The sequence below is a fragment of the Cibotium barometz genome, chromosome 24 (assembly GCF_041138505.1).
Source record: "Cibotium barometz isolate CiBa-2024 chromosome 24, ASM4113850v1, whole genome shotgun sequence".
In the NCBI taxonomy this organism is placed as follows: domain Eukaryota; kingdom Viridiplantae; phylum Streptophyta; class Polypodiopsida; order Cyatheales; family Cibotiaceae; genus Cibotium; species Cibotium barometz.
The window spans coordinates 44,001,823-44,019,565 of record NC_141069.1 but is presented as its reverse complement, the minus strand read 5'-3'; positions in this window follow the sequence as shown (position 1 = coordinate 44,019,565).

Genomic DNA, 17,743 nt, shown 5'->3' with positions numbered 1-17,743 from the left:
TTGGATAAATGTAATCCCAACTCCTTAGTCCAATTTAATGTATGGTGGTTAGGCTAGTGGTCAGTGGTGGTTGGGGTAAAGCCTACAAATGGTTGGTGCATATGGTTCATGCAACTCATGCAACTAAAAATAGGATAGAGGAGTCTCTAAATAAGATACAAGTCGTGATCAAGTGATTATGTAAGTTTGATTCATGCCTAATCATAATTAGTGTCTTTTTGTGTTAATCTCAATACAATTTTCTACATATACTAGTTTTTGTCCCTCATGTTCATGATGTTTTGTACAAGATTTGATCCACCTTGAGTATGTCTTGATCAATATTCATAGTTGAGTTATCATATCCAACATTTGGTATCAGATCATGACCCAATTAGGTTTAGTTTATTAGCAAAAATCCTAATCTTTCTCTTAATCACCATAGCCTATTTTTCTCTATTTGAACCACATACTGTAGATTGCCTTCATGCTTGCATCTAAGGCGATGATACTCCAATATTTTGATATAGGCCTCTTGCTTTGGTCCCACGTAAGTCCTGAAATGAAGCTCGAAGGCGGATTTGATCGCTGCTTCACGAATTCGTCACTCATCGCCATCAAAATGGGTAGTTTTCTACTAATTGAGTTCATTCGGCGCCGTCTCTACAAATTTGTCTAATTCCTCTTAGGTGCTTCAAGTATATCATGTAAGGATTTAGCATACCAAATCTTGTAGTATTTGGTCCACAAGAGCTGCTGTACGGAGCTATTTTTCAGTCGCCTATTTTCTGCCTCTTTTGCTCCAACAACATGGTGCTTGTTATTTTGATCTATATTGATGATATTATTTTTATTTGAAATTAAATCATCTATATGAGCAAGTTATCAATATCAAGCATCATATTGCATCATCATGAGCTCCAAATTTCCCGACAAATTCAACGGAACTGGGTTTCATACCTGGCAAATCAAGGTGAAGGGCTACCTCATGGATGAAGAAAAATCTGTGGAGTACAGTCAAGCCACTTCCTGAGGATGAAGTAGGTATTTTTGTTGCAGTTACAAGAGCTATAACGGCTGCACTTCAAGCAAAAGATGAGCAAGTACGTGGTATTATCATTACTGCTTTAGAAGATGATTTTATTCATTATATTGATAATATTGAGTTAGCTATGGAAGCTTGGGAAAATTATTAGAGCGTACTTTTGGTGCAAAGGCAAAGCATTCCAAGATTAGTTTGAAGATACAACTCTTTGATCTAACCATGGAGAGTAATGAAAATTTAACAGCTGTGATTAACAGGTTGAAGAGCTTAATGAACACAATTGGTTTATGTTAAGTCTCCTGTTCCTGAAGAGGATGCTATTGCTATTTTGCTTAAAAGCTTACCTTCAAGCTTTAGGCAAATTGTGATGGTACTTAAAGAGGAGCCAGTCCCTTCCTTGGAAAGTATCATAAATTCTTTGCAGGAAGAAGATAAGAATATTACAAAGGATGTGATAGATTCTTATGCATATACTATTACTTCGACATTGGCAAAGAAGAAGTGTACTATTTGTGGTCGTACAAATCATCTTACTAAGGATTGTTTCTCCAAACATCCTTGTGAGTATTGTGGAAAGACAGATCATCCATCCGCAAAGTGCTACCAAAGAGATCAAAAGCTAGCAAAGGTACATGTGGTTGAAGAAGTCAACCAATAGGAAGAAACAAATCTTTGTTCTAGTCTTAGTATAAAAGATGTAGATGATGATTATGCTTTTTAAATTATGTCATGTGTGTGGTTGAGTCAAGACTTATGTTGTTTCAACTTGACGAGTTGTAGAGGAGAGTACACCACCCTATGTTGTTGTTAAGGGGGGAGTCTTACTCATTGTGTCAAGGAGTAATTTATTTCTAATGCACCTTAGGAATTTCTTTTTAAACTTCTTTTTTGGGAGAATTTATTTTAATAAGAAAGAATATTTTTTTATCCAAAGATATCTAAAAATTAAATTACTTCTCTCTAGAATATTTTCTCTCTCTAGGCCAAAATAAGTAGAAACAAGATCTTTTATTATTCTGAAAAGGGGATTGCTTTAACAGGAAAGAAACTCGACATCTTGAGGGATTGGGGAGGAATCTTACATTCCCCTCCACAATCCTCACCTGGTGGTATCCACTCTTTAAATCAAGTCTCGAGAACACCTTTGCTCCATTCAGCCTCTCGAGAATATAATCAATTCGAGGCATTTTAATAGCTAGCTTATTGAGTGCACAATAATCGATACACAAATGGGAAGACCCATCTTTCTTCTTGAAAAATAAGTTCGAGACTGCAAAAATGGTGATACGCTGGGGCGGATGAAGCTAGATTGTAAAAGTTCTTGGAGTTGGCGGTCCAACTCTGATTCCATTGCCTTTGAAAGGCGATACGGAAACTTGCTTGGGGGTTCCGAGCGTGGGAGGAGGTCAATCTTGTGGTTCTCTGGTCTGGACAGGGGGGAGCTGGGGAGGGAGGTTGTCCCAAAGAAAAATCTTTTGAAACTTTTCATGGGGAGGGGAGTACATCTCTCGGAAGCATCTCTCGGAAGCACTGGCCACCACCATCTGGGCTGTATGGATGTAACTTAGCCTATAAGTGGCTTATGAAACAGAAAGTTCGAAATCCCTAGCTCACACTTAATGGTCACTGGGGCGTTTGACACATTCCGATTGATCTAGTACATGTGCTTGTCCCACTTGACATTAGGAAGAAACTTGTGAAACCACTGAATGCCCAAAATTATGTCTGCTCCTACAAGAGAGGCAACCATAAAATCACGCACAAATTCTATGCCTTGAATAACTAACTTAGCACCTAGAGCTTCATACTTGACGCTCGTTGTCATGCCTGTGTGCGAAAACCCTCAACCTGTTTGTCCACCGAAGTCAGGTTGAAACGGGCATGCCTAGCGGCCTGTTCTGTGAGCACATCCTCGGTGCTGCGCTGTCAAACCTGTCAAACAAGACAACGACTCTCTGGCCACCTATGTAGCCAAAGGACTTGACCAATTCATTGGGCTCATACTCCTAGTCAGGGGTACCCTTCTGCTTATCTTTGAGCTCTCGGCTAAGAATTGCTCCAATTGAAGCACTGGGGTTTGAAGAACTAAGGGCAACCACCACTGGGGTTTGTGTGGGAGCTGAGCTCACCAACGGAAGTTGTGGAAGTAGCGGCGGCTAGATTTGGAGACTTCTTAGGACAATCCCGAGAAGTATGTCCTTTTGTATAACAAAAGAAACATCTACCCTCCTTCTTATACTGAGAAAGCTCCTCAGCACTCAACTTGCCACCTGTCTTGCCTACCTCCGCTTTCTAGTCTGGAGTAAGCTTAGATGCCTTTTTCAAGTTCTTGGAGCCTGGGAGGCTCCCGGGCTCTGACCTCGTCTAGTTCTAGCCTTTGTGCCCCGAGGTGGGAGAAGCCGGATGGGAAGACTTAGGCTTGCCACCATTATGCTTCATTTCTACACTCTGCGCAAGCGAGAGTGCGTCTTCAAAGGTGGCTGGCCTAAACATACGCACCTCCCATTGGATTTGCATGTCAAGGCCATACAAAAATTGCCCTTATCCGAATCAGATAAGCCTAATTACAAACATAAGGTCTGATCCTCCCTCCACTAGCTTTTGAGGTGTGCAGGTGTAAGAACCTCCCCTTCTGATCTTATAATTATTTCCCAATCTGAAATAAAAGAAAGATCATGTTTTATCCTATTTTGGCCTGGAGAGAGAAAATGTCTAGAGAGAGGTAATTTAAAAGTGAGATATTTTTTGATATAAAAATCCTCTTAGTGTCTAAAATAATTTCCCTTGAAAATTAAATTCAAAAAGAACTTTCCAATGTGCAATTAAAATTAATTAAAAATAGGTATAAGGGTCTAGATTTTCAGAAATTTTTAAATTATGCTCCAATTAAGCTTCCTATGGACCAATAAGATTAATCCAAATGTAGGGAGGAGACAAATTGAAGAATAAAAGAAAAACCCCCCAAAAATGAGTAAATGCTCACATAAGATGAAGAGTTGACTGAGTACAAGGTTTATTAGTTAAAAATTAAGAGATATTTAGAGAAAATGATGCATTTTTGACAGCTCAGTGTGGGGATCTCTCCTCATGAAGGAGGTGCCTATTTCACATGTGTGGAGGAGTTTTAAACTCAAAAATAATGAGATATTTTCATCTCTCCACTCTCTTGTTTCAACTAGATCCAAAAAGTAAGCTAAACTGACCCAAAAATGGTCAAAAATTGACCAAACTGATCTGGAAAATTCTAGAATCAGTTTGCTTGATTAGAGGCTCACTTTTTCCTATAAATAGAAGCCTCTCTCTTTGTAAAAGCTTAATGGTGTTTATGCACTGTTACTCTACTCCTACCCAGAGCCATTTACATTGAATTTTCTTGATAGTTCAATTGTTTTTGGCTTAATCCTCTCCAAAGTAATTGGTGGCCACTCTTGCTTCAAACAAGAGTAGAACCCTCAATCCCTCAAGCTGAAGAAAGCTTACAACTCCATGTAAGCTAAATTTTTCTTACTTTTTAATTTTAAATCTATGGTTTTCTTAATTTTCTTGTTTCATAGTTGATTGAAGTAAATTCTAATGCTATGCCTTGTTGAAAAGGCCACCCCCTTCTCTTCTTTATAATTCAGCCCTTCTTTATCCTAGAATGATTAACAAAAAGATTAATTAAACTTTTCTAATTGTTTACTCTCTTGGAAATTGAAAATTGTGTAGATTAGAGTCCTTTACATTTAATTGGGGTTAATTTATGTTGAAAATAGAATGATAAAAATGAGAAATGGTCAGCCATACAAAGAAGGTTATGGAAAAATTTTCTAGAATTTTATGGAAAAGAAAGTTTATTTTTATGTTATTCCAAAAGAGTAATTCCCACCGTTTGTGCATTCTAAAATAAATATTCTAATTTACTCCATGTACATATTCACCTATGAATATGCATGGATATCACTGACATTAATTATTAAAATTAATTTCTATGCATAAAAAGATGCATAATAGAAATTTTTATTATAAAAGTGTTGTTTTCATTGAATTTAAATTCTATGCATAGAAAGATGCATAATGGAAAATTTTCATTATAAAAGTGTTGTTTTCATTGAATTTGATTTTATGCATAGAAAGATGCATAAAAGATTTATTTTTATTTTAAAAGTGTTATTCTCATTAAAATTGATTTTATGCATAGAAAGATGTATAAAGGATTTATTTTTATTTCAAAAGTGTTATTCTCATTAAAATTAATTTTATGCATAGAAAGATGCATAAAGGATTTATTTTTATTTCAAAAGTTTTATTCTCATTAAAGTTAATTTTTATGCATAAATAGATGTATAAAAGGATTTTTATAAAAGTGTTATTCTCCACTGAAGTTGATTTTTATGCATAAATAGATGCGTAAAGAATATTTATATCAAAATTAGAATTCTCTTGAATTCTATGTTTAAATTCTATGAATAGATGTAATGAGATGTGATGAGAATCAGATAGGTGTGAATGAATGGATGGATGGATGTGATGTGAATAAGGGTGATGAGATGTGAGGTGAATAGATGTAATGAGATGAGATGAGATGTGAATAGATGTAATGAGATGTGATGAGAATCAGACAGGTGTGAATGAATAATGGATGGATGGATGTGATGTGAATAAGGGTGATGAGATATGAGGTGAATAGATGTAATGAGATGTGATGAGAATCAGACAGGTGTGAATGAATAATGGATGGATAGATGTGATGTGAATAAGGGTGATGAGATGTGAGGTGAATAGATGTAATGAGATGTGATGAGAATCAGATAGGTGTGAATGAATGGATGGATGGATGGATGTGATGTGAATAGAGGGATTGATGAGGTGTGAGGTGAATAGATATAATGAGATGTGATGAGAATCAGATAGGTGTGAATGAATGGATGGATAGATGTGATGTGAATAGAGGTGATGAGATGTGAGGTGAATATATGTAATGAAATGTGATGAGAATTAGATAGGTGTGAATGAATGGATGGATGGATGGATGTGATGTGAATAGAGGTGATGAGATGTGAGGTGAATAGATGTGGCGAGATGTGATGTGAATCAGATAGATGTGAATGAATGGATGAGATGTGATGTCATGTAAATCAAGATGTAAATGAATGATATGGGATATGAGTGGATGATATGTGATGAAAATGGATATGAATGTGTAAGTGAAGAATGGATGTGGTTTTGTATGTAAAGAATGGATGTGAATGTATATGTGAAGAATGGATGCGAATGTGTATGTGAAAGAATGGATGTGGTTATGTATGTGAAGAATGGATGTGGATGTATGTGAAAGAATGGTTGTGGATATGTATGTGAAGAATGGATGTGGATGTATATGAAAGAATGGATGTAGATGTATATGAAAGAATGTGATGTGACATGAATATATATGGATGTGAAGTGATAGATATGTATGTGAAGAATGGATGTGGATGTATATGAAAGAATGGATGTGGATGTATATGAAAGAATGTGATGTGACATGAATATATATGGATGTGAAGTGATAGATATGAATGTATGAATAGATGTAGGTAATCGTACATGTGAACGATTGGATGGATGTAGATGAATGAGATGATATGTGTATGAATGAGATATGATGTGGATAGATGTGATGTGATGTTATGTATGTGATGGGATGGTGATGAGAATGAATGTGATGGATATGAGTGAATGTGATGTGAATCAGGAGGTGAATAAATGAGATGTGATATCATGTGAATTGAGATAGATATGAATGTTTGAGATGTGAGGTAAAATGGATGTGATGTGATGTGATGTGGATCGAGGTAGTTATGAATGGATGAGATGTAAATGAATGTGATGTGATGAGATGTGGAGATGGGTGGATGCGAGTGGATAAGATCTGATGAGGATAAATGAGAAAAGATGTGATGAGATAAAAATGATGTGATTGGATGAAAAGGATGTGATTGGATGAGAATGGGAATACATACAAAATGGATGTGATTTAAATCGGGTGGATTGACGTGGAACAATGTGGAAAGATGAGATTTCGCTATAGAAACTGTATTTATGACCTGTTTTTAAAATGATTGTTTTATGTCAAGAATGCTGGGGAAGCATTTTGATTGTCTTGTGAATGAGGTCATTTGAAGACCTAATCTGATAAAGTTGCAACAGCTGACAGAGAGTCAATGGAGGACATCTCGCGTAGCAAGGTCAGTCGGGGTCTTGACCAACCTCGATTTGATTTAAATAGTGAGCTTCCAGTATGGTGGATGAGGGACCAAGGAAGCGACCTATGAGTGAAGCGCTAGGTGACCTGCGAAGGATCCTAAAGGGTGCTGACCATACGGTGCTCGGACTCTAGGTCGCCGAAGATACCCACACATGCGTCATGGAAGATATTGGAACAAGGAGTAAGAGTTGTTTTCTGAATTCAGGCATGGATCTGGTTGATTCACCTTGCTGGTCCTCGATGGATGAGTCCATGGCTCTTTTTTATGGATCTGTTGGTTGATCTTACTGATCTTCAACGGAGATTCCATTTTGATTTTTATAAGTGAAAATATTTTCGGTTCTTATGAGCTAGGAACTATCGAAAAGGCCTCTGAGTGGACAGGTGGTGAGCTTCTGGTTGCCAATGATGCCATAGGTACATCGATGAAGGAAAAAATTAGAAATTAGGATTCAACTGGATATTTTGGAGGATTATGATCAGTAACACTATGGTTTCATTAAATTATTATTTTAAAGACAATTGATTTTGTGAAAAAGACAATTTCATATTGGGTGTGTAAGTGGTGTGACTAGTCTTAAGTTTGCATGAATATCCAGCTAGGGAGCCTGGAAACTCTTTTCCTTGGTACCCAGGACAAAACCTAACCAAATTCTTAAATGGATCCCATCACTACAGTGGTTGGGCGGTTGGCTAACCCACGGGACTGGATGGGGTTGGATGGGGTTAGACTGGACTGATGGATCCCTAAAATGAGACTCAATTCCGTTATGGTACAATAGATAAAGTAAATCCTGGATTAAAAAATTGTTCTATGGAAAAGAATCAACGGTTGTGCCTCTCAATGAGGAAAAAAGCATTGGTCTCTATGATCCAAGTGCAATCTTTTCCTTGATCTGACTATGGGACTTACGGGTTCGATCAGATCAGTTCAGTTAGTTAATGCTTTTGACTAGTTAGAGTAAAATTATCCTAGATGAATCACCCATGCTTTCCAAGGGCAAGGGAAGTATTTCCGGGTTTGGTTTTGAAAGAACCGATGGATTAGTTTCTTGTCTGGATATCCGTGGGGTTGGTGGGCAAGGCCTCGAGTGAGGGACCCTGCCCTGTGCAAGAAGTGCTACTTCCACTGCTAGCACCCTTGAATTTGTTGCGCAGTGGGGACAGGGATCTTTCAGTCAAAATTCTATTGGCAAACTGAAGGACTGGTTGCGTGTTCTGACACGCTTCCCTGAACTCATCTTTGAGTCGCTCAAGGTAGTGGGGCAGTAGAAACCATTGCTTAAGGTCACGAAAAAACTCGTCCCACACATAAGCTACCATATCTAATCTGGTGTGGGCATGAGCCCACTGAGTCCACCAAGGAATGGCCTCACCTTCCAAGTACCAACTGGCTAAGATCACTCTCTCAGTATGTGTCTTTCTAACTGCGGCAAAGTAAGCTTCAAACTAATGTAACGATGAATAAAGAGTTGTGGGATCGAGTTTACCATTATACTTATTGAAATTCATTTTCTCGAGAAAATGATTCGAGGACACCGCCGGTGTGCTAGGTAACGCTCGTGTTCCATGCGTCGCATGGCTTCGTCTTCACGTTGTTGGATCTCCAATACACGCATCTGCAACTCAAGCAAAGAGCTTGCGGCTGCGGTCATGACCTCGCGAGAGTGTCGAGGATATGGAATCTGGAATACGGAAGGAGAGGGAGGAGGAGATAAAAAATGTGATGCTGGAGAACGGTTACACTCTTCCATAGCCAAGATCTGTGCCTTCTACTCATCCAACTTGGTTGTCTGGTCTGCGCAATTGCTCGCATCATCTACTGGAACATATCTGTAACACTCAAGCCTGATGCCCTAGCTGGGCTGCCTGGTGCACTCTGGTCCCATGGTTCTTGGTCTCTCTCGCTGTCAAAGCTCGCCATAGCAGGAAAACGCACTTTCTTTCCGGAGCGCAATCTGACCATCCACTATCTGTGTGGGAGATGTCTGGAGGTTGAAAACCAACCGTCCTTCAAGAGGGACAGGAGTCACTCTGAAAGGGGTAGTCCACCGGCGTCTCAAAACCAACCACACGAGCAAGAAAAAATTCTGGTTTCTTTGCTAAATCTTTGCACTTGAAGTAGGCTCTGATACCACTGTAACATGCAAAAGCTTCAGAGAAGATCGGTAACTTCAATGCTCAGAAATCAGCACACTTTTCATGACGGAATTAACGCACAAAATTGAATGAAGATGTGCAGAAAATAGAGAGAGAGGGAGAGATGGAGAGGACACAGTATTGGGTCCCAAATACCCTTTGTAGGGCCCCCACCACCACGGATGGTGTATTTGCTTTATTAGAATGATGTGAATCTGAAAAGAAAATACAAAAATCTTGACCTTTCTTGGTTGAGAAATCTCTGCCCTTGACTTGCAGTCCTTCACCCCTTTGCTTTAGCAACTCCTTGGCTTGTCTAGCCCTTGTTTGCCCTGGCTCTTGGTGAAATATGAGATAAAACAATGGGACTGTGGCTCATCTATTTATACTACTCCAGGATGAGCAGTCGGCCAACATTAATCTAGGCAGCCAGTTCTAATTTTGTCCCACGACTAAATATTAGCATTAAATGCTAGAAGAATTCAATAAAAGCTGTGCTTTTCTTCCCTTGTTGGTCGGGCTTTATGCGCATGATTCCTTAGGGGCTGGGGCATAATCTTTAGGCTGTTTGGGGACTAGGCAGCCTGTATGGGCTGCCCCATGCTTGCCCTTATAGCCATAACTAGGCTATACAGCCTGTATGCTTCCCCTAGTCTTCTGCCCTGTCCTACAGTCCTCCATGGCTGGGTGGTGGGTTCAGCTAGGGCCTTCCTGGCCCTCATGGGGGTGGTTTCACACCATCCCCATGCCCACACTAAGACTTAGGGTAGCCCTATGGACTGGCTCCTTGTTCTAAAAGCAAACCCTAACTAACTACACAGTTATCTGACATCCGGTACCATACTAGAGATACACAGAATCACTGACATCATTCTAGAGGGAGACTCACAGTGCAGACTAGCATGTGCAGGATAGTGCACACCTGACCTTGGACTCATGTGTAGGACAATGCACACCTAACCTCGAACGACTGAGATGGATCCCTGGCTGACTCGCTCACATGGGACCAGTTTTTCATCCTAGGTCCTGCACCTTCTGTATAGATATGTCTACGTGGCATCCAAGTGCAGGATGCACGTGACATTAGGCCGGCTGGTCTCATTTGCAGGCACATCCTCCAACAGTCTCCATGTAGAACACCTCTTTCCCTAATGAAGGGAGAATAGTATATAGACAGTGAAGGAAGCATAGGAATTTGATCGATTCCTCCAGCAACCTATAGTGCCTGGGATGTACGAAGCATGTCGCTTTTGCGGTCAAAAGAAAATTGCACATACCTTTTTTGAAGAAGATTCAGGTATACTTGGAACTTGGAGAGCAATCCATTAAATGTACATAAGCTCTCCCACAAATAGAGACTCTCCCATTCCTGAGAGAAGCTTCAAAATCAGACCTCTCCTTTGATAGAAAATCTGCATGCTGCTCCAAAATTAATGAAATGTCAAGTGGCATATTGAAAATATCAGCCAATATATAATACTGTTCACTAGCCCCAAAAGCGTAGACGAAGTCAAATAATTTTTCATTAAATGATAGTGTGACTGATCTTTCAAAATCCCTATTACAACCTCCTATTCCTTTACGAGTTTCTATACAGAAATCAACATCCCTTTTTACTGACTTCCTTGCCACGACAAGAATCAAGGACAAGTTTGGCATATCCTTATTAGCTTTTACCACAGAATCTAAGTTGGCGGCACTACTGTCATAATTCCTGTTGGCCTTAATTTGTTTCTCGGAATCGGGATCCCCTACTTTAAAGGCACAAATCTCTAGAACAACATTGGAAGACTTACTTAATTCTGCAGGCTCACTATAAAGTACAAGACCTACAGAACTCTCTCATCAAGGTAATCTACCCATTATTAGACTGAATGTCCAACTAGATTCTTGGTGATTTAAGTCAAGGGAAAACTAGGTTAATTCAATGGTAGTCTATTCTTTGTATTAAGAACTGGAATTGGTCACGAGATTTTTGCTTGATTCAGATGGAGAGATGGAATATCCATTATTTTAATTATGCCAAGAATTCCACTTTTACTATTTAAATGATTGAATTCCAAATGTCATGGGAATTCCTCTTTTATCATTTAAAATTTCTTATGCATAAAATAAATTTATCTAAAATTTCTCTTAAAATTAAATAAAAATATCTATTATTTTAATATACCAAAATTTCTCTTTTTCTATTTAATTGCATGGATCTCCATTATCATAGGAATTCCTCTTTTTTCATAAAATAAAATTACTAAAAATTTCTCTTTTTTTAAATTAATTATTTAGGCATAAACACTAAAATTTTGTTCCTCATGAATTTGATGAAAATCGTTCTTTGAGCATAGGATGTCTAATCCTAGAATATGGTAGGAAGTTCTCTTTTAGCATTATGCATAAAAATAAGATATGTGTTATTTTCTAAAATGTTTTTCATAGCTTCGCTCTGCTATTACTCATAATTTTTAATTTCTCTAAAAAGAATAAGACTTTGTAATACAATTATGATAGAAGAACTATCCTTAAACTTAAATCCAAATTATAGAATTAAATCATAAATTTAGCCATAAATCATAATCTACTAGATTAGGCTATTTCTACTATTCTTCTTTTCCCAAAATGATAGGAATATCTCTTTTATATTTAGAATCACTTAAAGTAGTTTTTTAACGACTTTTAAATCATTTCAAAGAATTTACCATTACTTTGTTATCATAAAACCATAAAAATGCCATTTTCTTAACTTCTAGCTTAACAAGCTTAGAGTTTTGTTTTGAATTAAGAATTTATCAATGAGAAGCATTCTTTCTCTAAAGAATTAGCCATAGGAATGACTATTCTTTTTGGGAGAGAGAGAGATATATAAAATGCATTCTAAATAAGCATAAAGATTAACTTTTTTATGATTAATTATTAAAGTTCTTAGAGAAAGCTTGATTTGCATTAAAAATAACTAATTAGAAACTTCTCAAGCTTGAGAGGAGTTGAGAAGTGAAATCATTTGAGAATATTAACAAAAACCATTAAATTCCTTCTTATCTCTAGGTTTGGCTTGCTTCTTTATCTAGAAGTGAAGCCCCCAACTAATCAATTGGTTTAGTGATTTGAGAAAAAAGCTCCAAGAGTAGTTGAAGAGAGATAGAGAGAGAAGCTCCAATCTCTCCAAAAGTAGAGGATTTTTAAGGGATAATAGAAAATATGATTATTTTAATGTAATACTAGCATGGTATAGCTCAAAGATGAGAATACAAAAGAATGAGAGTCTATTTATAGGTGAGGTAGGCCACTAACTGAGTCAAACTAAGTTCTAGAATTTTCTAGCTTCAGTTTGACTGAATTTGGACAAGATTTAGACCAGTTTGGGTCCCTTTTTGATCCAGTTTGATCCAGGAGAGAGGAGAGATAAAAATATCTCAATTTTTTTGAATTAAAAAACCTTCCCACACATGTGAAGGAGACGTTTATCTCAAAGGTCTCCCTTTCCTTACCAAGGTGTCAAAAATTCATGATTCCTCCAAAATATCTCATTTTTTAAAGTAATATCTCTTAATTTTAACTAATAAACCTTGTACTCAGTCAACTCTTCATCTTATGTGAGCATTTACTCATTTTTGGGTATTTTCTTTTATTCATTAGATTTATCTCATCCCAACACTTGGATTAATCCTATTGGCCCATAGGAACCTTCATTGGACCATAATCTAGAAATTTTTGAAAATCTAGACCCTTAGGCTAAGATCACTTATAACATTTTTAATTGATTCCTAATGCACCTTGGAAAATTTATTTTGAACTTCTATTTCAGGAAAATATATTTTTGATATTAGGAGAATTTTTATATCCAAAAATATCTCAATATTGAATTACCTCTCTCTAGAATTTTTCTTCTCTCTAGAAAAAATAATATTTTCTTGTATTCAAAAATAGGGAATGATTACAGGGGATTGAAGTAAAAGTTTATTCATTATTCAGGCTGAGGAGGAATCTTACATCCTCTCCCATACTTAAAAAACGCGAGATGTCCTCATCTCGCAAAGTGGGAGTAATCTTTTACCAACTCTTCTTCTTTCTCCCAGGTGGCGTCTTCTAGAGGGAAGAACTTCCACTTGACTAAAAACTCTTTGAGGACTCTGCTACCTAGAACCGTCTCCCATATGTCATTTCTTCAGGCTGGAGTACCATCTAGCCTTGAGTTGGAGAAATCAATTATTCATCAAGCACATGACTCAGGCTGGGTACATATTTCTTAAGCAAACTGACATGGAATAAATTATGTACCTTGAGATGGGGAGGTAGAAGAAGTTTATAAGCTAGATCGCCCACTTTCTTTATAACAGCATACGGTCCATAGTATTTGGGAGAGAGCTTCTTGTACTTCCCTAAAGAGATAAGGAACTTCTTTTTGGTCGTACTCAAATGAAGACCATATCCGATTCTTCAAACTCTCTCTTTGATCTCTTTTTATCTGCATACTGCTTTTGCCTATCTTGGGCTGACTTAATATCTTTACGGATTGATTGCATTTGCTAGTCCATGCCATCAAGCATTTGTCTGGACATCTCGACCTTGATTAATGGGTTAGACCAAGTCAATGGTGTAAGGTAATTTTGTCCATACAAAGCTTTGAAAGGACTCATCCCAATGCTTCGATGATAAGAAGCATTGTTAGCAAATTGGGTTCCCCCGCCTGTAGCATGACCAAAGGAGATCTTCTATTACCTAATTCACTCTTTCAGTCTGGCCATCTGTTTCGGGGTGATAGGCTGTGCTGAGATCCAAGAAAGTTCCTATTGCTTTGAAGAATGCAGTCCAAAATTTGGGATCTCTAACACTTACTATCCTCCTAGGTAAGCCATGCAATCTAAAGATTCTGTCAACTACCACAAAAATGGAGTTGTAACCTGATTGCACTGAAGGTAATCCAGCGACAAAATGGAGTTGTAACCTGATTGCACTGAAGGTAATCCAGCGGACAAAGTCCATACGGATACATTCCCACTTCATCTGTGGAATGTTTAGAGGGTGCAGTTTCCCTGGCATCTTGACTCTCTCTGCCTTGATTCTCTGCACATTTAGCATTGCTGCACATGATCAAGTACATCCTTTTTTAGTCCTGGCCAAAAGAAACTTTTCTTCACAGACATAGGTTTTTATAAACCCTGGATGTCCAACTATCAGGCTATCATGGGCTTCTCTCAGAATCCTTCCCTTGGAATGCATAGCCGATTATTATAATACATGCATCCTTCATCCAATTTGTACCCAAGGACTCGACTCATTTCTTAAGGAGTCTTGCTTTCCTGTATCAGAAGGGTAGCAATAGGGGCAAAGAATTTGTCTTGCATGATTTTCTTCCTTGCTTCACTGATTAATGGATTTGACACCACTGTAACTGCAAGCAAGGAGGCTAATTGGCTGAGCGCATCTGCTATCACATTTGCTTTCCCTGGCCGATACTTAATTTCAAAATCGAATTCTTGCAGGGTCTGCATCCATCTCCTTTGATGCATGTTGAGATCCTTTGGGTAAAGATCCACTTCAGACTTTGATGATCTGTGATCAAGGTGAACCTCTGTCCCAAAAGATAATGTCTCCACAACTTCAGAGCATAAACTACTGAGAGTGTCATGTGCACAGTGTGTATCTACCGTGTGCTACATGCACACAATACTAGCTTTGAGGCTGGGGAAGCTAGGAGGCTGATTGGCGAGGTGAGTTAGGGATAGACTAACCGGTAGGCACCCAAGTATGGACGGGCGGGTGCCCCAGTGTGGATGCCCGATGACCGACCAAGAGCTTATAAAGGGGTGACCAAGGTTAGTCATTAGTGATATAGAGTCTCGCGTGTCTTTGTGAGAGCTCTATGGTCAGGAGCCTAGATCTAGTGCCAGACATGCACTTTTGCTTTATGCAGCTAAGGCCCACAGTAGTCTCAAGCCTGCAAGGGTAGCTTCGTGTGGTAGAATTGGACATCACGAGGTAGAGATTGGTCGGTACGTTCATCTAGTTAGCTCAGCTCGTGGCTCAGTGGGGACAGCCAAGACTTGTGGGCTTGTCCCGGCTCTCAAGGTTGGGAGGTATGTCAGGCCTGCACCCCCTTCATGTTTGTTTGGTTTGTTTGCAGGTTTCGATTCTTGTACCAGGAGTGTTCTACGAGGAGATCCTATGGGGATTTGACAGTGGTATCAGAGCAAGACTCATGAACGAGCAAGTCGGTAGGTAGAGAAAAGAGGTCGAAGAAAAAGTATGAGTTCGAGAAGCTTGCTATTTTTTTTTTATACTACTATTTTTTCAATTTCAGCATCATGTTGCTTTTACATTGTAGGAACCCGTGGTGAAGGGTTGGTCTAGTATGGGTTGTTTGCTTTGCAAAGAAGAAGGCTTGATGTGTTTTCAACTCTGTAAACAGTTTGAAGAGAGAGAAAAGTAGAAAAACCAGTTTGCTGTATGCAAGAGAGAGAGAGAGAGAGAGAGAGAAGTAGCGCATGTGAGGTTGTAGCACAGCCTTATGTGCAAAGAAGCCAGCCTGTACATGCAGCGTTGCAACTTTATTACTTAGGTCTCCACGACCTTGCATGTCAGTTATGTAAATATCCACTTTAAGCTTTTATGATTTGTTACCAAAGTGAATCTCTATCTAAGAAGATAGTGTCTCCCACTCTTTTTTTAGGTGGACATGTGTGTGTGAACTAGCTCTCAGTTTATGATGACATCAATGATGATGTTAGCATGATATCATGATGAAATCATCTTATGATGTCGGCCTTGATGATATCACCCTATGATGTCATGCATGATATCAACACATGATGTCTTTACTGTTGTCACCCACCATGATGCCATCCTAGATACTATTGAGTGAAAAGATAAGGCTCTCAAGCATACATAAGCATGTACTTGGGTGGTCCTTTTCATAATAGAGTAGTATTTCTGTTGTGCAATCATTCTCTCTTGAGCTCACTTACATCTCTATATCTCTCTCTAGCCTTGGTCACCCACTGCCATGACTTGAGCTTTCATCTCCTTCAACTTCTCTTCCCTTTCCTCTTGAGCAACACCATGATTTCTTACATGGCATTAGAGCTACTTCAACCACCATTATCTTCTTCATTCCCACCATGCTCCCGCCTAGCTAGCCCTTCATCTACTTGCATGTTCTCTTCAGTAGCCTTTTAGCATTAATTTCCATGAAATCCCATCATATGATGTGTTTTATACTTTGAAACCTGCCATCTTTGCTATGTTTTTCCTCATGTAGTAGGTGCCCCATCTCATGCTACATTTTCCTCCCGTTTTCCTCCCATTTGATCTGTTGTAAATATCAGCCCACCGCCATTGAGTTATGTATTTTTCACATCACATACATGCTTCCCCATGCATTTCCATTTGTAATGCTTGACCAAGATGCCATATACTTGTAGCCATAACAATCCTTTCAGCATGCATACAAGCTCACGGGTATCCCTAGTCACAGCTTAATGAAATTCTAGTGATGATAACCTCAGCCAAGGTAACCATGGTACAACAAAGGTTGGTTAAAGATGCAAGCCAAGATCCAAGCCAAGATATGAATAGAGTTGAGAGGTTAATGGTGAAAGGGCCTTAGATCTCCATAATTTAAGAGAGTCTTACTACTCTTCTAGTTATTGTAAGAATGGATGTAGAATTGATAAAATGATGAGATAAATGCACCAGTTTCTTGCAAATGCTTCAATTAGTACATTCAAGCGTCGACGTTGTGGAGTTACAAAACAAATTAAATGATGCCAAGGTATAGTCTAACTAATTTTTTACAATACACCTTTGTTCACTATGGTCAAACTCATTTCCAAATTCCTTTGTAGACTCTGCAATATAGCACAATCTAGTTTCGGCAACATAGCGGTATGTGCTATATTGCACCATCTAATATGTGCAGTATAGGTCTCCATTCCCATTTATGAAGTCCTTGTAAACTCTACTATATAGCACAATCTAGTTGGTGCAATATAGTAGTATGTGATATATAGCACCATTTAATTTATGTAGTCTAGGTTTCCATTCCCATCAATGGGAAGTCTACATCTTGTAGAATAAAGATTCCTTGGGTGTACATATTTTAGATGTCTTGTACATACTTAAGGATTCATCCTCATGTAATGCATCCACCAACATGGCTAAAGTGCTTCATTTGATGAATAATTCATCATATAATCTAGGATTCTTTAATACATAAAAATAGTTCCTTAGAGAAAACATATTTCTACGATGATTCTTAATGTTTATAAGAATACGAGGATTGTTCAACACTACGTTCATTGTTTCCATCTTGCACTTCTTACCAAAACTTGCTAACATAATATTACCTCACTTTGAGA